We start from the raw sequence: 21565 nt of genomic DNA on the forward strand, positions 1-21565 counted from the left end.
CGCATTTAACGTAGGCGTGCGCTCACAGGTGCAGGCGGCCGCCGCCGGCGTGTGCTCCCTGCGCGTCCCCAGGTGCGCAGTTGGCGCAGGCGGCGGCGCGGCACCGTGGCGGCGGGCGCTGGCCGGCTCTCTCAGGTGCGGCAGAGTGCGCGTGGAGGGGGCGCGCGGCGAGCGAGGGGGCGGGCTTTCCGTTCCCCAGCAGCCGCGGGGCCCGCCCCCCGGCCCGACCAATGGGCGCGCCCGGCGGCGTCACGTGCTTGCCGCCGCTGCCGCCGAAGCGGAGACCGGAGCCGCGAGCGCCACCAGGGCAGCAGCCGCCGCAGCCGCCGCCGCTGGGCTGAGAAGCCGGAGACGCGGGCTGACGAGGTGGCGGCGGCGGCGGAGCGGGAGCGGGAGCGGGCACCGGGCAGAGCGCGGCGGCGCGGGTAGGCTGCGGCGGCGGGGCAGGCGCCTGCGCGGCGGGCCGTCCCGGGCGGGCGGCGGTTGAGGCGGCGGTTAAGGCGGTTGGCGGAGCCGGCCCGGGCCCCGCATTGTTTGTTGTGCGTCCTTAGCAGCGGCGGCGGCGGCGGCCGGGGCGGAGAGCAGCCCGGCCCCCTGGCTCCGGCATTGTGGCCGCCGCCGCCGCTGCAGTGCCCCGGCCGCTCCGGGCAAGGGCAGCGGGCAGCGGGCAGCCCTGCTCACCTTCGTGGGGACGGGGTTCCGGCCCCGGCGAGGGGAGGGCGTGGACCGCGGGGGGACCGGCGCTGGGGGGCCTGGGTAAGAGCGAGGGCGAGGGGCTCTGGGCAGGTGTTGGAGGACGTTGGGGACGGGGGCTGGGGGAGAGGCTTGGGGGCCGACGGGGGTGCGCGCTGGTTTGGGGGAGACTAGGGTGGAGGGACCCGGCCCAAGGGAGGGTGCGGGCCTTCGGGCAGGTCCGGGGCACCCTAGGGGCCAGGGCGAGTGCGAGAGGGATGGAGGGCATTTGGGCGGGCGGGGGCCGCTCGCGGGGTTGGGGAGCGTGAGGGGAGCTGAGGGGGCAGGGGCGCTGTGCTGGGAGCGGAGACGGGAGGACCCGGGGGAGGGCGGGGAGGAGCGGCGGTCGGGGCTGCGTGGGGGGCGGGGGTCAGGAGGAAAGAAGCCCCCCGGGCAGGTGTGGAGAGGAACGTGGGGGAAGGGGGAGGGGGAGCGGGCAGGGGGTGTCCAGGGGCCCCCCGGTGCTGGCGAGGGGACGGAGGGTCCCTGGGCAGGAGGCGTGTGAGGCCAGGCCCAGAGGCTTCGGGAGACCCGCGAGGGGTGCGAGCACGGCGCCGGCCGCGAGGTGTGTCGGGGAGCCGGGAGGGGGTGGGAGGGGGTGAGGCCGGCAGATGGGCCTCGAGGGAGGGAGGGAGAACAGGTGAGGGCGCGGGGCAGGTGTCGTTGTGGTGGTGCCCGGGGGAGATGAGCCGGGGCGGAGGGGGAAGGTGGCGAGCGGGGCCTGAGCGAGGAGTTTGGGGGAGCACGGGGCCGGTGGAGTAGGGTGATGGGGGTGGAGAGGAGAAGATGCCTGGGCAGGGGGTGTGAGCCAGGGCATGTAGCGTGCAGCAGGAGAAGAGAGTGAAATGGAGGGTGTGTTTTGCTGGAAGTATGGAGGAAGGTGCGGGAGCAGACGAGGGGGAACTTTGGAGCTGGGGGTGGTGGGAGGGGACAGGGGAAGTGAAGTGTGTGTCAGATGGAAGGCCAGAGGTGTAGGGGGTGAAGGAAGTGTTCTTCGAGCCGCAGGTGAGCTGTGGACTGATGGAAGGGGATGTTTCTGAGCAGGAAGTGTGGAGGGAAGTTGGGGAGAAGGAAGGAGAGGCGCTGCGTGTGCGTGTGCGTGTGCGTGTGTGTGTGTGTGTGAAGGGAAATCAGTAGAGGGAGGCAGTAGGGGATAGGTTGGAAGGGAAGGTATACAGGTCTGGAGTACGACATATGGAAGGAGGGAAGCAAGGGTTTGGGGTGCTAGATTTTGGTAGAAGCAGTTTGAGGGAACAGGAAAGGAAGGGGGGAGACAGGATATTTTGGGGGGTAGGATGTAGAGGAATGCATAATACCTATAATGGGATAAGGGAAGGGCAGGGTAGGGATGTGTGTGGGGCCAACTGTAGCTAGAAAGGGATAGGTTGTCTATTGGATTGGGGGGGGGGCTAGGATGCCAGGTGTAGGGCAGGAAATGACTATGCAGGTTGAGAGAGTTAGGAAAACAGGTTGCTTAAAAAAGTGTGGAAAGAGCAGGGTGGTGAAGTGTGGGGAGAGATTAGAAAACTGAGGCTTGAGAGATTAAAGGGGCCAACATTTTTAGGTCACTGGTAGTATAAGGAAGGGCAGAGTGCAGAAGTTGGAAAAAAATCTGAAGCGAGGGGATTAAATTCCAGATTTAGAAACTGGAGTGTGTGTGTGCGGTGTATGTGTGGATCATGGAATGATGTTAATGGAATATGGAGGATAGTAAGCCCTGTACCCATACCTGAAAGTTCATGCTTCTAGGATCAGAGGTCATGAAGCCTTATTTTAGTTCCAGAACCTAGTGAATGGGGAAGGGATAAGGGAGGGCTGAGTACACATTCCTAAGTTTGTAGAAGGTGTGGGCTGGGGTATTGTCCTAGCACATAGGCCTGATGAGTGGGCAGACAGAAGAGGCATACAGGGACGTGAAGAACACACCAAGAGTGACTAGAAATAGGATTGTGGCAGGTGCAGGGCAGATGTCTTTGTGAAGATACTGTAACAGAGCAGGGCCCCGCGTCAGTAACATTCAAGGGCTGTGTATTACAGAGGGAGGAAGGGATACCTTGGTGCAGTGGCTCAGATACCCTGGTGCTTTCTGGGTAATGGGGCAGTTTTCAGACATCGAATGATGTAATATCTGAGTCCCATGCTAGAGGCAGACAGAGGTAATAAATACATTCAGCACCCAGAAGTGGATGGAATGGAGCTCTTCTGACTCTCTAACGCTCTTTCGGGGTGTCAATACCTGACCCTGGGAAGTCAGCTTTTTCTCCCAAATAGTTCAAGTAAAATTTAGTTGTAGGCTTTTGGATTTTAGGTATTTTTATTTGAGCTGGGGAGTGTAGTGTTAGCTTTACTGAGGAAAGACTTCTGGGGTTGTGTGGACATAGGGAAATCAGCTTGTCAAACACATAGGAAATAACCTTTAGGGGTTTGAGCACATTTCAGTGCAGGTTTCATTCAGTGTTCTGGGGCTTGTGTTAGATTCTTTGAGGTTTGGGAGAATTACGGAAACAGCTTTGAGACTGCCTTAGTGTAAGCAGTTTTCTAGAATCTTGGAAAATGATTTCCCCTTTGATAGTTTGTCAAATTTTGCACACAAAAAAATTATTTCATCATGTTGCAGAAATATTTATCGCTTTGTGGGCTTCATGTAGTATGTAATGTGGTACTTACCTAGTATGATTTCAAATAAAAGGTCTGCTTTGGTATGTTGAGAAGCTTTCTGGGTTAATTAATTTTCTTCTTTTGTCAATTTAGGAAGTATCTTAATGCAGCCGTTACAAGTAAGTTCAAATAATAAGTTTGAGTGTAAGTGGGAATCTTGCCTAAACCTAATGAGGGCTGAGCAGAACACCACATTTTAAGCAATCTGAATCTGTAAATATAAATAAAAAATACACTGGAAGCTAATCATTTTTGAAATCCAAATTTGAAGTATATTATGAAGGCAGAAAAATAATGCTCTGAAGGCATTGCTATAATATTTTATTTTTGGATGGAAATGTTTTTAGAATATAATATGCCTTCCATTGAAACTCTTAGCAGCATTCTGAGATTTGATATATGTAAAGAATATAATTAGAAGAAGCATGTCTGTTCTGACCCCTTTGGCTCCCTGGCGGAGAATTTGAGCAGTAGGACATAAGATGAATAGAGTGACCTTTGAAAAAATCTTCCCAATATGGTTATTGTTTCCTCTTGTATTTTTAAATTGTGTCCATTGTGTTTGTTCATTTTAATGATTTGGGGCGAGCAGTACTTTCTTCCTCAGAATACTCAATTCTGGCATAGTGTTCCAATCATATGTATTGTTCTGTGAAGTTCTATGGTTTGGGATAGTTTGTAGGCACTTTAAAATATTATTATGCTAAGTTTACGAACCAAGGCAAGAAGTTTATTTAGACTTTGTAGGCTAAATAATTGGGTCTGGTTTTATTTTCACTGGTGCTTGCTGGACAAGATACTTAATCCCTTTGTGCTTGTTTCTCCTCCAGAAACCTGACTCTATCTGCCTCCCATGAGAACTGAGATGGTTTATATAAAACAAGTTTAAGTCTTTCAGGAAGATTAGAAACTATGTAAAAATGGGGAATAGATGTTATTTCTTTAGTCTCTTTTTTTTCTAGCCTGGTCAGATGATAATTAGTACTTCAGATTTTGGCATTAAATAGGTGAATTTGTAGTGAGAAACTTGGATAGAGATGAAACTTCTGTGAGTTTCAGAGATGTCTGTGAATTGAAGTTTGTTCATTCTTTGCTCTACTGTCTGCTTATCTTTCCTGGCTCATTTCTGCAGCCGAGTGTTGGTGTCTGTTTGAATTCTTGAGTAAAGCAGAAGCTTGTGAAAGACATTCTGAGTTCTAGCTATAGACCAAGATTGTTTCTAAGCCTGAATTTCCAGAGACAGAGTGTTTCTCACTTAGTGAATTCAATTCTTAAATCAGGAATAATAAACATACATTTTTCTATGTATTTTGCAGAAAAGTAATTATGAGTACCTTGAGCAGAAAAATAGAGCTATCCCTTCTAGTGGCATTAAGCCTCTTTTTTCAGGTTTATTGAGTACTTTTTCCTGTTTTAAGTTTTAGTTGTTAAATAATTATCCATCCATTTGACATTTCCAAGCCCATTGACAGGTTATGCTCTCTTTAAAGGGGAATGATTTTTAAATGCTTTTTAAATGTTGTGTTTGGTTTATTAGTTGTAAAGAGCCTCTAGATGCTGGTCGTGATAGATATTGCAAAAATGTAAATAGTAAGTTGCTTTATTAGACATTAATTTGCTTGAGCTTGGTAATACCCAGCCCTGATAGTAGCCTTTCTGTGTTAGCTGATCTACTTACTCTTACATAACATGTTTGGACACCATTAACCATCTTACTGCTCTTCTGTTTTTCATTCCGTTTATTGGAAAATTGGGTTGTTTAAAAAATTTGTTTAGCTGTAGAAAAACTTTCTGACAGGTAATTATGAGAGGCTTCATAGTCCAGTTTGATTTTAGAAAACTGTTTATTGAGAGATGTAAGTTAAATTTATATGGCAATCAAAACAGAAAGGAATAAAGTGATGGGACTAGATTAATGGTGATAAAAATATTTAAATGTTTGAGTGAGAAGGCTCTGTAGATCTTTAACTTTTAGGTTTTGTGTTGAATAGTGAGGTGACCAGATGGCCTGATTTTTCACTTTCTTGACTAATTTGAATTATTTCTTGTCCTCAGGGACAAGTGTATTATTTTTGAGAAGTATGGTGTGTATCTCACAAAAGGCATTCCATATATGTGTTGCTTATGAATGTAGCAGTCCTAAATTTTAGTTATTTCATATTCAAATTATCTTAATTTTTGACATAACTAATACTATGTAGAACATCTGCTTTCTTTAGTTAACTTTAGCACAATTCGAAAGGGTACAGTTGATTATATCAGTAATAAAATCACAGCCTTGCATTGTGTGACTTCATGGTTCATTTCCATTTGAAAAGTGAGAGTTCTGCAGCAGGTTGTGTAATAAATTCTGAAGCGTTTCTGGGTCATGGATAAGATGTAGTTTCTTACTGCACCTGCAGAATTTTCTGCTCTTTGCAGTTTTCCAGGTGCCAGGGCTTTTCACAATATCCTGTTGAGCAGATCAGCATTTTGTTTATGAATTGAATTTAACCATATTAATACTATTGACATAAAACAAGTAGTTTTTTAAAGTGTGCTTTTTAACCCGTTTTGCCAGTCTCATTTAGCAAACATGCATTGACTTTAGGGCTCTAAGGTGTTTTTTTTTACCAGACCTGAGATTTTTTAGCAAGGCTCAAACATATTTTTTTTGAGTAAAGAATAGCTTATTCTGTAGATAGATTCACCCTGAATGTGAAAATGGAGTCTGTAACTTTGATTACCTATATTCAGTCAGCCTAAATGGAAACCAGTACATTTTAAGATAGCTAGGCAAGTAACCTGATAAAGAAGTGGTTTGTTTTCAAAAATTAAGATGGAGGCAACTTATTCTTATGATGTTTCTAATTCCTAGTAAATCTGAAACCCGTCAAACATTATATCTAATCATAGGCTTTTGTACAGCTTAGGCAACTTGCATTTTAACCTAATGAAGTATTGGATACTGAGTAGCTCTTAACTTAGGTGACGCTAGACAACTCAGTTTTAGTTACTAAATCTGATGACCTCAAAGGGGAAGGGTGTTGCAGTTTTGATAATGTAGGGTAGCACCTGGAGAGAATAAACTTCTGGAGCCCTTTGTATGTACATTTTCAGTTGCTTTTGAAGTAAGCTGTAAATAAGCTTTTAATGTTAAGGTTAGCATGGAAGAACAGATTTCAAACATTAGTGATGAGGCTTTTAAAAATATGGTATCTTAACCCTGGTTGGGTAGCTCAGCTGGTTGGAACATCGTTCAGATGCACTATGGTTGCAGGTTTGATTCCCTGTCAGGGCACATAGAAGAATCAACCAGTGAATTCATAAGTAAGTAGAAAAACAAATCGATCTTTCTCTCTCTCCCTCCCTCCTTCCCTATCTCTCTCTCCATTCTTCCTTCCCTCCCTTCCTCTAAAATCAATAAATTAAAAAAAAAAAAAAAAGGAATCTTAAAGATAAGTGTTAACTGTGATGCTTTCTGGTATGCCAGCTTTGTGGTAAATGTGGAACTGTACAAAATTGGCTTTTGAAATTGGTCAGTATTATTGTTTGGTAGTATCCTTTATTTCTAGAGCTCAGGGTTCACATACCTGGACTTCTGCCACTATGATAGTTGTGTAATATAGGTGGATGACAGAGTACTACATTTGGAGAAATGGAGGCTTAAAGAGTTGACTCTAGAACAGAGATAGGCAGGCTTTCAGAACACCCTTTCAGAAGTTGTATATGGAGTTCTTGTTCGTCCTTGAATTTGGCAAGGAAGGTTGATGGCTGGGCAAATTTAAAACCTGTCTCTTTTAGTCAAGCCCTTGAGTATAAGTCTTTTCAAAGACTGACTGGAATAAAGCTTGTCCTTCCTAGGAAATTTGGTCCTAGGGTTATGTAATAACAAAAAATCTGAGGAAAGGGTCTCCTTATAGGTATGTCCAGAGATGACCCTCTGTACAACCTTGGTCTCTGTACTGGGGAGTAGAAGAATGTTTTGACACTAGGAGGCTTGTCTTGGAGGTCTGATCCTGCTACTTACTAGTTGTAGATCTCTCTCCTCATGTATAAAATTGGAATAAAATCCCTAATTTACAGAGTTACAGTGAGGATTAAAGAAGATAAGAAAATTGTAAGCTATGAAGCACATAATTTTTTTTTTTTTTTTGAAAGGAGGATTGAGCGGAAATTAAGGGCTTTGAAGTAATTTGACTTGTAAGCAGCTGAGTTTTTATTTTTTATCATGGCATTTTCAAATGTACTTAAAAGAGAAACAATATAGTGAACTTCCACATGACTTGTCAACTAGATGCAACAGTTACTAGCATTCTACTGTTCTTTTATCTATTCTTCACTCACAGTTACTTTTTCGTTGTTTTTGCTGGAGTATTTACAGCAAATCTTGGACATCATATACTTTCATCCATAAATACCTCAATATATATTTCTAACAGATAAAAACCTAAAAAAATAACTACACAACTATTTTAATCCCCCTAAATTATCAATTTCTTATCTAATTCTCAGAAGGATCTGTATTTAAAACATAGCTCTACCACTCCCCAGCTTTGTGCATTAATCAAATTACAACTCTCTCAGAGCTTCTGGCTTCTTATCTGTAACGTAAAGATAATATCTCTTGAAGTTATTTTGAGCTTAAATGAAATAACATAAAATGTCTAACATGAAGATTCTCAGTAAATGACCCAGTCTCTCTTTTAAGCCTTCTGTTGCATGCGAATTAGAATTATGGATTGCCTTCCTATGTTGTTTAGTATCACAAAGAGTAGCAGTACTCTGAAATTATTGCGTACTAACCTAGTGAAATTTCTCTTCATTGGGCTATTTGATGCTTTGAAATTCTGTAACAGTTAAAATAATATCCATTTCCCCCTCTCTACTGCAACATCATTCATTATTCTCCTGTCTACGGCTCATTTCAGTCAGCATACATCTATTTTTTTTAAATGATTTTTTTATTGATTTTCAGAGAGAGGAGGGGATGGGGAGAGAGAGAAACGTTAACGTGAGAGCAAAACATCGATTGGCCACCTCATGCCTGCCCCCGACCAGAGATCAAGTCTGCAACCCGGGCATGTGCCCTGACCAGAATCCAACTGGAAACTTTTCAGTGCACGCGACGATGCCCAGCCAACTGAGCCACACCAGCCAGGGCTACATCTATTTTGTTTTAAATATGTTTTTATTGATTTTAGAGAGGGAGGAAGGGAGAGGGAGAAACATTGATTGGCTGCCTCCTGCATGCCTCTTACTGGGGACTGAGCCTGCAACCTGGGCATGTGCCCTGATTGGGAATTGAACCAGTGACCTTTCAGTGCATGGGAAGACACTCAACTAATGAACCCACACCAGCCATGGCCATCTATTTTTTCTAAACAACCTTTTCTTGACCACACTGTCTTTCCCAACTACAGTCCAATTTTTCAACTTCTTGAAAAAGTTGTTTCTATTCATCTTCAGTTCTGTTCTTTTCTGAACCTACTCTAAGGAGACTTTCAACCCCACCAGTCTACTAAGACTGCTCTTGTCAAAGCCACAAAGATTAATTCTTACTTGACCTATTAACAGCATTTGTTGCAGTGGGTGCCTCCTTCCTTGAAATACTTTCTGCTCTGGTTTCTAGGACACCACACTCTGCTCCTTTTCCTCCTACCTCCTTGGCTTCTCAGGCTCCTTTGTTGGTTCTTCCTCATTATTCCTACCTCTTAATACTGGACCGCCCCATGGGATCTCTGCCCTTCATTCTCATTCCCTCGGTGATCCCATCTAACCTCATAGCTTTCACTAGCACGTAGGTGCTGATGACTCCCAAGTTTTCATCTCTGGAACTCCAGCTTGTATATCCCACTGCCTACTTTGACTCTTCAGATTATGTATTTTATTGGCATCTCAAACTGAACTTCTCCCAAACCAGACTCCTGTCTTTACCCTGCCCCATCTTCCCTTTGCCCCTCTTGTAGTCTCCCATGTCTTAGTAAATAGCATCTTCCTCCATCTTTCCAGTTCATACAAAACTTGGAATCATCGTTGACTCTCATGACATCTGACCCAGCAGGAAATCCTGCCACTTCTGTCTTCAAAATATTTGCAGACTCTGACCACCTTTCATCACCTTTACCAGCTTAAGTCTCTGTCAGCTCTTCTGAACTATTGCAGCAGCCTTTTTTGCTTTTACTCTTTGTCGTCTGTTCTCAATATTGTAGCAGGAATGATCCTTTAAAAAAGGTAAGGTGGATTTTGTCTCCTAGTCAGAACTCTACGGTGATACCTCCTCTTGCTTAGAGTAAAAGGCCAAGTCCTGTCAAAGGCCTTATGTGCTCGGATCCCTTCTTTTTTCCTCGCTGACCTGATTTCTCCTTTTCTTTTCGCTTACTCCATTCTGGCCACAATGGCCTTCTTGCTGTTTTTTTAACATGTCAGGCATATTCCTGTCTCAGGTCTTTTGCATTCGCTGTTTGCCCTGCCTAAGGATCCTGTTTCTCAGAGATCTGTGGCACCATCTTTTTCAGATCTTTGCGCATATCTCCCCTTTCTGAGAGGCTTTCCCTTACCACCCTGTCATAGGGGCAGCTCCTGTTTCTGGCCCTCCCTGGGCTCCCTTTTCTTTTTCTCCATACCACTGAACCCATTTAGCTTATATTTTGCTTTTTTATTTTGTTTATTGCCTTCCCCCCTTCACTAGAGTATAAGCTTCATTAAGGCAAGAATTAATGCTAGTTTTGTATTCTGTAGATTCTAGGCACCTAGAAAAGTGCCTGGCACTAAGTTGGCACTTGCGTATTTGTTGAATGAATTTTTCTTTTATTAGTTGTAGTCTATTACTTTGGAAAGGATGCTCTAGCAGTAGTGTTCTGCTAGGGAATACTGCGCACCTTGAAGTCTATGATATATTTATTTCTGTTTCTCTTCTTCATGAGTATCTTTTCTTAAGACTGTTAATAGGTTTTATTGTTAATTTTTGTCATGATTTTGAATCCTTATGTACTATGCATAATCTTTGTTGCATTGACCTTTAAGAGCTTGACAATCTATCAGGGGAGGTACATATATGAATGATAAAATGGTCCAGGCAAGAAATTATTTCCAGCTGAGGACACTAAGGAAGAGACTTCAGAGAGGATGTGGTTTGTGATACCTGTGCTGAGCCAGGAAGAACTATAGTTGGATTAGGTGATGAGAAAACGGGGAAGAGAATTCCATACGGAGGGCATTGCGTTAGCAAAGTAAGAATGCTCAGAATTGCTGTGGGAAAGAACAAGTGCTTCTCCAACAGGTAAGGGGTGTGAAAGGGCCTAGTAGAGTGGAAGTTTAGAGAGGAATGTTGGAACCACTGATAGAAGGCCTTGAATAAAGAATTCAGACTTGAGTCTGTCAACAGTGAGGCTTCAGTGAAAGGTTTTGAGCGAGAGTGGAGAGCCCTGGCCAGGTGGGTCAGTTGGTTGGAGTGTCATCCCGTAACATCCTTCAGTGAAGATTAAAAAAAGAGAGTGGAGGAACATTATCAGGGCTGTCTTTATGAATTTGACAGCTTTGTGTGAAAAGAGGCTGAAATGTATACACTGATTAAGATAATGTTGAATAGTTTGAGGAAAAAAGTGATAAAAGTAGTGAAAATGGGTATAGAAAGGATGGTAATGGAATTTAGTAACTGGAGTGAGGGCTGAGTGACAAATCTGCAAGCTCTCAAGTGTAGTCAGTCAGGCACTTGGGGAACCCAAGAGAAGTGGGATTGGGAAGCAAGTTTAGTTTTGATACTGAGTATGCAAGTGTGGTGGTGACATCCAGGTGATGATCTGATAAAAAGAAAATCAGGAATCTTTTAAGAAAGGTGGTGCATCTGTGGCTTTGTGCCTTCATTTTGATACAACTAGCTGCCAAAGGAGAACGGAGACTTAATTGCTGAGTCTATTACTGAGGTCTGAATCTAGACAGTTGATTTGAGAAACTTCTGATAAGGCATCCAGACTTTTCTTTTGATTTGTAAGTGGCTCCACTTGTTTATCACTATATTTGTTACATAAGTTGCTCTAGGTCGTAAAGCACTTCATATATTCTCAGCAGCTTGATACAACTTAAATGTTATCCTTTGAGTTTTCCATCGGACTATGGATATCTAAGCAGTGTTGGTCTTACTCCTTTGAAACCAGTAGATGAGAGTTCCCATCTAGTCACCTTGATCACTGTTGAGGCCACTTTAATCATGCCATACCCCTCTTTTTCCTCTTAGGATTTAGAGGCCCATTGGAGGAAGACAAACTTTCTATACCTAATTAAAGGTAGTTAAGGTGCTTGTTGCCAAAACATTTCGTTAACAGCCTGCACTTAACAAAATGCCAGAAGATATCAGAGGATTTAGCTTCTATTCCAGATAAATTCAAGAACAGATTAAGGTTTTTTTAGATTTATATCCTTTTTAGAGCCTTATAGCAGGAGTTTTTAACCTGAAGGTTATTTATAGGACAAAAGATTTTTTGCAACATTATTTGCAAAATAATGTTGATTAATGTATACAATTTATTTTTTTAAACTATTGATTTCAGAGAGAGGAAGGGAGAGGAGAGAGAGAGAAACATCAATGCTGAGAGTCATTGACTGGCTGCCTCCTGCACGCCCCCTGCTGGGGATCGAGCCCACAACCCATGCATGTGCCCTGACTGGGAATCAAACCTCAATCTCCTGGATCCTAGGTCGATGCTCAACCGCTGAGCCACGCCTGGCCGGGCAATGTGTACAATTTTTATTACAGGCTATCTAATGATGCATATTTATTTTTACACTTAATGCATTTTTAATAGTTGAATAAAAAGATGCTGAGTCTATTAGTTAAAAACTTACAGTTCACCAGCTTGATTTAGAATGAATGGTGACCTTGAGCTTACCACATTAGTCATCTTTGAATTTAGTCTTTTCCTTGTGCTTAGCTCATAATGTCAGGGAATGATTTTGGCACTAATATTATAGGGTCTGTTTTTGTTTTCCAGTAAATAGGAGTCAGTGGGAACCGTTACCCTGAAACGAGAAAATTTTCCAGTTTAGGATACACATGTTTTCTGCTCACTGGAGGTGTGGTAGGTTTTAGTTTGTCAAATTTAGCATATATTGTAGTTAAATTTTTAAAATCTATGCAGTTTTATTTCCACGTAAATTGGTTGCCAACGACATAAAGTATATCATCTTAAACTTGTGAGAAACTTGTGAGATTCTTTTAGCCCTGCTTTGGTCTTTGACAGATGTGGAACTTAAGATATATCCAGAGTAAAGATTTGCCCGAAATTACACACCTGACTAGTGGCAGAGTTGGGACAAGGAATGGATTTCTTGACCTCCGGGCTTGGGCTCCTTTCACCATGTCAGGCTGCTTATTTAGAAATGTGGCCCAGAAAATGTTGAATACACTTAGTTTAACTGGTCACATTGTTGGTCACCTAATGTTGTTCAGTAGGAACAATTAGGGTATTTTTTTTCTCATTCTTCTTTAAAATTAATTTTTTTAGATTAGCCATTTTAAACTGAACAATTTAGTGGCATTTTTAGTACCATCACAATATTGGGCAACCATGACCCTACCTAGTTCCAAAACATTACCTTCACTCCAAAGTAAAAATCCTAACCCATTAAGCAGTTTGAAAAATTTTTAAGCAATTAAAAATCTTTACTATGACGAGGTCAATGATAGCGGGTTTGTATTAGTGCTTTGCCACCCACCTCTGATTTGTCAGTGAGAAATAGAATCCTCTTTATTATTTAGTAGTAGATGTATTGCCTTATAAACAATGGCAACATTACAAAAGAAAGTGTCAGGTACATAATGATTAACAGTACTAATAACAGATGTGCATAATGCAAATTATCTCTAATCTTTATACTAGCCTTTCTGAATGGTTGCTATATATCAGATAAGAAAACTGAGGCTTGTTCAGTAAGTCCAGAATTGCGTGACTGGTAAATTGTGCACCTGGGGTTTGAATCCATGTCTGTTTGGTCCCAAAAGTTGGGTGTTCTCTTCACTAAATCTGGGGACTTCGTATAGGCACTGTCTTAGCAGAACAGTGTATAAGGGGAAGGAAGTTGAGTTTGCTGGTCCTGGTAGTACTTGCAGTAGTAGCCACTCTCTCCTGACCAGTTCCAATCCATATTCCATACGGAAAAAGCAAAATAGGAAACAACCCTTGGAACCTTTGGAACTGTCTAATGGACATAATTACAAACAAAGAAGAAACTGAAATGTAGCTTCTGATATTCTTACAAATTCTCTATTTTTTCTTCCCATTTATTTTTAGTGAATTGTTATTTGACTTGATTTAAAAATCATCATTGATTTGCTTGAGTAGTTAATGATTAGTCTTAACAGTACTGGAACTTGGTTGAATTCCCATTTTGAGATACTTTTAAAAAGTGTTGGTTCACTTCCAGTGAAGAATAACGCGAATTGTGCTGTTTTGAAGGATTTTGTAATTACACTTTTCCCCTATTAGAAAACTAAACTTATTTTAGCTTTTCTTAAAGTTTGAAAGACCTTTTTAGTGGGCCAGTTTTCAGTTATTTCTTTGAAAGTAGCTAAAGTCACCTTGTAAACCTGTCATTTTTCTACTGTGCTTTGAATGTCACCACTTTCTCCTCTGAGTAATAGGCACTGGAGGAACTTGCTTCAGTATGCTGGGGTTGGGGTAAAAAGGTGATATCATGTAAAAGACAGCTTCCTGGCTACTTTGGACAAAAGAGATCTTTCTAAGTTTTGTGAGCATAGGGAGAATATAAGCTATAGCAGTAGTGGCCATCTCATATGTTCTGAGTTTAAGTGTATTGATAGTTATCCAACGAAGTAGTAGATTTTTCAGCGACCTTGTGACTTTTGCTAATATCTAAACAGTAGGTACTTCCAGAAGTGGATTTCAAGCTTTAAAAAACTTTTATTTAAAATGCCCTTGTAACTTGGCTCAAATATTACACATTATTTTTCTGTTTTGACCTAAGGATGAGGTTTCATTCTCCCTAGAACCAGCAAAAATGTCTCATGGAGAGTACAGGCTTTGGTCTTGGCCAGATTTGTTTCAAATCCTTTCTCTGCCACTTACTAGCTGTAAGGCCTTTCACCTTTTAACATGAATGTAAAACCTCACAACTCTGCAGGGTAGGATTAGAGGGTGATGTCTTTAAAAGGGCTCAGCACAGTGTCTGGCACATAAGAAATTGTGTTAAAATTGTAGCGGATGTAGGAAGAACTCTAAATTTTGGTAGCCTAGACAAATATAAACATAATGCAAATACAGTAAAACCTCATTGTATAATGCATACTGTCCTGCAATCAATATATTTCTTCTTGGAGTGTTTGTGCGTGAGCGCACGTGTGCACACTCAAGTGCCATGTGTCAGTTTTCATGATTTCCTGCAGCTTTTCCTCCTTTTCTCAGAAATGCTTGGCAAATATGTCCATTCATTATTGTGTAATTTACCTCAAAGAATAGATGGTGCTTCCTATACAAGCTAATGATGAGGCATTTGCTCCCCACAGCAATCCTTCAGTTAGATGTTTGCTGTGTTGCATGCTAACAGGTTTCTTACCACCTTCAGAGATGTCTGCTTGCTGAATGCCCAAGCTTATGTTAAAAAAGGAAGCTCTGGTTGCCTAGGATCAAGGAAGTACACAATGGCTGCTTATTGTTTGTAGTATGTTTTATGATGATTGCTGATATTAAAGCATGAAAAGCTATATCCTAGTCTGTTAATTTTACTCCTTACTTACCCATTACTTGTCTTGCTTCACTTGTTCTGTTCAGAAAAGTATACTAGAGGCCTTTTACTCTAAGACTGTAGGTAGGTTGAGGTTTTGGTGAATCATAATCCAAGACTGTCATCTATGGGTGAAACTTTGGAGATCAGCTACACTGATCCTCTTATCTTGTAGGTGACAAAACTGGCTGAGAGAAGTTGTGACTTGCTCAAGGACACAGAGAATAAAGTGATAGGTCTGATTTCCAGTCTAGTGTTGTGAAGGTAACCTGGTGGAGTAGAGAGAGGACTGGACTTTGGAGTCACACAGTCCTGATTTTGATTTCTGATTCCACCATTCATTAACTGTATGACCTTTAGTTAAGTAAGTCTGAGTCTTTTTCTTGCTGTTAAACTTTTTTTTTTTTTTTAATCCTCACCTGAGGATATCAGAGAGAATGGGAGGGAGGAAGAGAGAGACAGAGAAACATTGATGTGAGAGAGACACATTGATTGGTTGCCTCCTGCATGCTCCCCAGCTGGGGATGGAGCCTGCAACTGAGGTACATGCTCTTGTCCATTATCAAACCCAGGACCCTTCAGTCTGTGGGCTCATGGTCTAACCACTGAGGTAAACCGGCCAGGGCGTTGCTGTTATACTTTGTTTGCAGGGTTGTGAGGATTATGAGATAATGTGGGAAAGCACAGTGCCTGACATGCTGTGGGCTCAGTAAGTGCTGACTGTTATGTTGTACTGTTTCTCTTGATTACTTAAAACAGGTCATATGGTTAAGTGATTATTTTTTATGAAATGGGAATCAGTGAGAATGGTTGATATTTTTGCCAAATCCTTCAATGAAAATCTAAGCCGTAGTTCATTGTAGGAGGACTGCTTACTGCAAAATTAGTGCAAAACATATGTCAAGAGCTTAGTGAGACTGCTCCAAGTCATACACTGTTGACATGGTTCTTTCCTGGGAAATTTCTGCATTCCTTAAGTGAAATGGACCTAGTATGTAGAACACCAAAATCAACCTACATTTAGCTAGGCCAGCAGTTCTCAAACCTTTAAACTCAGGACTTCTTTTTATTCTTAAAAATTATTGAAGTCCCCAAAGACCTGTTATTTATGTGAGTTTTATCTGTTGACATTTATAAGTTATATCTGATAAAATTTTACATATTGTAATTCATTTAAAAAGTAACTTGTATATTAACACAGATTGTATACATATGTAAATATATATTTTAAGATTTTCGGTTTTTAAATTTTTCCAATTATAAAAGTAATACATGTAAATTAAAATGATATTGAATCAAAGTAAGAAATGAAATTATTTCATTTTTTCATATATACATGTTCCCTGCAATCAAGAATTAAGCATGTATTGTTCCAGAACTGTTTCTTTGCAGTTCAGATATTCTCTCTGCCCCCCCCTCGCTTATTACAGATGTTGTTTGGTGGCTTTTTAAAAATTAAAAGTTGTACTGTATATATTTAAGGTGTACAACATGATGTTTTGATATACGTATACTTAGTGAAATGATTACTACAGCCAAGCAAATTAACATATTCATCTCTCATATGTGTACATGTGGCAAGAGCACATGAAATGTGCTCTCTGAGCAAATTTCTAGTATCTAGTACAGTATTATTAGTCATCATGCTTCACAATACATCTCTAGACTTATTCATCCTACGTAACTACAACTTTGTACCCTTTGACCAACATCTACCCATTTCCCTTCCCCAAAGTGATTTCTTTTAAATGAAAAATAGCTATTTTCCAAAAGAAAAAATTTAAAAGAGTGGACATTGCTTTACATATTTACAAATCTCAATGTGTAGCTTAGTAGAAGGCAGCTGGGCTTCTGATAGCTACTTCTGCATTTAGTCTGTTGTATGTTGTTATGGTTGAAGCATATAAAGAAAATTTTGTCTTCACACAGATTTGAAGTTGGAAAGGGGGAGGAGTATTTTAATAGTTGTAATATAATTGGGTATTTTTCTTTGATACTATACCAAAACTTGACAAATGGTAGTTTCTTAGTGGAATCTGAAACCAGATTAGTAAACTTTTTTGTTCTGTTACATTAAAATCCATTGGTTTGTTACATTTTGAATGGATCTTTTATCCATACATGAATAATATCATGTCATGCATTGGTCATTTGGAAAATGTTGGTTTACTGAATTATGTTGAGCTTCCAAATGTGACACATTTCATCACATAATACTCCACACATTATGTAGCCTCTGCAAAACTCTACACTTGTGAGAGAATGAGAATTAAAAGGCATATAATATAATGTCTTAGTACTACTGCAGGGGTGGGGAACCTTTTTTCTGCCAAGGGTCATTTGGATATAACATCATTCATGGGCCATACAAAATTATCAACTTAAAAATTAGCTATGAAAAAAGCTCCTAGATTTTTTGAATTTTGAGTCCCACTTGTGGTTGCCTTGGCAGGGCCAGATCGAATGATTTTGGCCCTTGGGCTGGACGTTCCCCACCCCTGTTGTGAAAAGACCTCCAGGAGTCCAGAGAACTGTGGAGTGAGACAAATGGGTAAACTAAAGGTAGTAACCAGGTTTTCAAACTGCGGCTTTAATAATGGATAACCTGGAAATTATAATGGAATGGATTGTTGTACAAGCCTAAGTCTTAGAAACCATCTTATTCCTTGAATAAAAAGTTTTGAAAAGCAGTGAATTAGTCATTGAATAGTGGAGTGCTTTTTATATATGAGACATTGTATTAAGGTGCTACTAATGATATGCATTATGAAAAAAAGATTCTCTCTAGTAGTTTGTAGACTGGCTATAGAAGTAAAACAATTTCGTGAAAAGATAACTAATGCAGTGTTCTCTATAATAAATGTGACATACAGTGTGGGTTGAATGAGTTTTAAATAGATGAAATGAGAAAAGTGAGACCTGGAATGGTTAGTTGTTCAAACTACTTACTAGCTAAGAAGTCGTAGCTGGAATTTGAACCCTTGTTTGTCTCCAGAGTGCCTTCTTTTACCTTTCCGTTTGGGCTGTAAGTTAAAGGAAACCCTTTTTGGATTGTAGTGAGGAGTTTGCAGTTTTTCAGATGGCCTTTTGTGTCTGTGTTGGGGGGAAGTTGAGTGGTGGTTACTCTCCCCCTTTAAATGCATTTATTGGTATTTGGATTCCAAAACTTATTTTTTTTATTGTCATTGAGGCATTTAATATACTTAATCCCTTGATGAAATTATGGTAAAATAGTTATGAATTAAAAATTTCCAGATCTGTTTTTCCAAGGTGAGGTTTTACTATATTGGTGAGGACCAGTTTGTGGGCCTTTACAGCTTGTTTTAGGTCAAGAATTAACTTACCTTTACTGTCTAATACATTGTTCTTTGATTGAATAATATGGTTGTAGTCTTTTGAAAGAGCGTGGCTTGCAAAGCTTGTTTAAGGGGAAAAAATTCATTTGTACTGGCAGTCAGCCAATATTTTATAAGCTACAATTTTCTTTTGAATAGCTGGTGGTTTGTAGCTCCATAATTTGTGGTTCTTCTGAACTTGTAAAAAGATTACACATATTTAAAAATGACCTTATCACTTCAATGTTTTAAGCAACATACAACTGTTGAATTCTGTTACGTTATAGTGTTCTTGTCTTTTTACTTCATTTTCCTGGGCTGAGACTCTATTTTAAATGAATATTTTATACAGTGTGATCTCCCTCCCCCTCCCCCAAATAAACAACAAACAAACTTAAAACCCAAAACTATTTTCTTATGTAACATAACAGGCATAGCTAAAGGCAAAGGAAATGTGAATCTCTGTATCAGTCAGTCTGCCAAACCCTTGCAGTATCCATGCTATTCCGTTCCTTAACCACTGCTGCCCGGATATGTTGAATTATGTGGTATGTGGGTTTGTTTGGGTGTGTTTAGTGTTCCCGCTTGACATTTAGTTTTAAATCAGTTTCTTGTGATGCTGCCACTGCGGCTTTTTCACATGCAGGTGGAAAAGAGCACTTCATTTGAAATGTTTCATGTTCTATACTGTGTCTCATGGTCTGTGTTGTAGGTAAATTTGTGAAAGTCATGAGATTATTTAAAATTCCTCCTTTTGATTTTATGTTAAATCTGAAGTGGAATATGGTAATCTTTTTGCTTGAAAGATTTTGGAAAGCCAAATAGTTCCATTTTTATATTTATAGAAGTTTCACAGATAAAAATGAACCTAGCATTCAACTTCAATAATAATCCATCTGTATAATTTTGTCACTTGAAGAATGTTACATAAATGGAATCATACAGTATGGAAACTTTTAAGATTGGCTTTTTTCCACTTACTATTCACTGAATAATACCATTGAGATTCATCTAAGTTCTTGCATGTATCAATAGTTTGTTGTTCTTTATAGCTGAGTAGTATTCCATGGCAGGTAGGTATGCCACTCATTGTTTAATCATTACCTGTTGAAGGAAATTTGGATTGTTTCCAGTTTTTGGTTATTAACGATAAAGCTGATGTAAACATTCATATATATAGGCTTTTGTGTGGTTATAAATTTTTGTTTCTCTGGGATTAATGCCCAAGAGGGCAACTCTTATGTTGTATGGTGAATGCATTTTTAGTTTTGTAAGACATTACTATACTTTTTCAGAGAGGCTGTACCATTTTACATTCACACTAGCAGTATATGAGTGGTTCAGTTTCTCCACATCTTCACCAGCATTTGATGTTATCACTGTTTTTTAAGAAAAATTAATAGACTTATTTAGAGCAGTTTTAGGTTTAAAGAAAATTGATCAGATAATACAGAGTTCCCATATATACCTTCCTCCTCTGCTGGTTTCCTGTTTTATTAACATCTTGTAATAGCATGGTGCATTTGTTAAAGTTGATGAGTCAGTTTTGATACATTATTATTAGCTAAAGTCCATAGTTAACATTAACTCTTTGTTCACTCTTTGTGTTTTGACAAGTGGGTATGTATCCACCATTATGGTATACAGAATAGTTTTACTTCTCAAAAAAATCTCTTGTGCTCTACTTATTTATCCCTCTCCAGCCCTTTGCAACCATTGCTCTTCTTCCTGTCTCTACAATTTTGCCTTTTTCAGAATATCATATGTAGCCTTTTCAGGTTGGCTTTCACTTAGCAACATGCAGTTAAGATTCTTACATGTCTTTTGGTGGTTTGATAGTGCATTTTAAAATTGCTGAATAATATTTCACTGCTTGGATGTATCACATTTATGTATTGTATTGAAAGACATCTTGGTTGCTTCAGTTTTTGGCAATTATGAATAAAGCTGTTATAAACATTTGTGTGCAGGTATTTGCGTGGACATAAATTTTCTATTCGGGTAAATACCCAGGAGCGTGATTCCTGGATTGTAATCTTAGCTATGTAAGAAACTGTCAAGTGGTTTTCCTAAATGGCTTGTACTATTTTGCAATCCCACCAACAATGAATTATTTTGTATTTTAGCCATTCAGATAAATGCATAGTGATATCTCATTGTGGTTTAAATTTGTGTTTTTGTCATCACAAAATGATATTGAACATATTTTCATGTGCTAATGTTATTGAACATATGTTCATGTGCTTATTTGCTATCTATATATCCTTTTCAGTGAAATATTTGCTCATGTCTTTTGCCCATTTTCTAATTGGATTGCTTGATTTTTTACTGTTAAGGTTTGAGAGTACTTTATATATTCTAGATAGAAGTCCTTTATTGGATATGTGGTTTGCTAACATTTCTTCCAGTCTTTAGCTTGTCTTTTTATCTTCTTAACTAGTCTTTCATAGAAAAGTTTGTAATCTTGATTAGGTCCAGTTTATTAGGTTTTCCTTTTTTTTTTTAAATATATCTTTTTTGATTTCAGAAAGAGGAAGGGAGAGGAGAGAGAGAGAGAGAGATAGAACCATCAGTGATGAGAGAGTCGTCATTGATCGGCTGCCTCCTGCACGCTCCCAACTGGGTATCGAGCCCACAACCTGTGCATGTGTCCTGACCAGGAATTGAACCATGATCTCTTGGATCCTAGGTCAATGCTCAACGGCTGAGCCATGCCCAGCCAGGCAGGTTTTCCTTTTTAAATCTTGCTTTTGGTGTTGTGTCTAAGAGCTCTTGACTTACCTATGTGTCCTAAAGATTTTCTCTTATGATTTTGTTCCTAAAAGTTTTTCAAGTTTTACATTTTAGTCTGATCCCCTTTGAAATAATTTTTTGTATAAGGTATGAGGTTTAGATCAAAGTTCTTCTTTTTGGGCCTTTGGATGTTCAATTCCTCCAGCATCATTTGCTGAAAAGGCTATCTTTCCTCCATTGAATTACTTTTGCACCTTTGTCAAAACTCAATTGGGCATGTTTGTGTGCATCTATTTCTGGATTCTCTGTTCCATTTATCTATGTGTCTATCCTGCCAATACCTCACAATTTTGATTTTTGTAGCTACATAAGTCTTTAAATTGCATGGA

At 40.3% G+C, this 21565-nt stretch overlaps 1 protein-coding gene across 4 annotated transcripts in view; it reads left to right on the top strand.

The window, feature by feature from the left end:
• Positions 1-265: 265 nt before the first annotated feature.
• The window catches only part of STRBP (spermatid perinuclear RNA binding protein), a 122529-nt gene continuing 101229 nt past the window's right edge, over positions 266-21565 (top strand). For all 4 annotated transcript variants that reach the window (XR_013999893.1, XM_081151722.1, XM_081151720.1 and 1 more), the window contains exon 1: positions 266-425. The gene's annotated coding sequence lies outside the window, so the exon portion shown is untranslated. The remainder of the gene's footprint in view (positions 426-21565) is intronic.

This window comes from Miniopterus schreibersii (assembly GCF_964146895.1).
Source record: "Miniopterus schreibersii genome assembly, chromosome: 11".
NCBI classification, from domain to species: domain Eukaryota; kingdom Metazoa; phylum Chordata; class Mammalia; order Chiroptera; family Miniopteridae; genus Miniopterus; species Miniopterus schreibersii.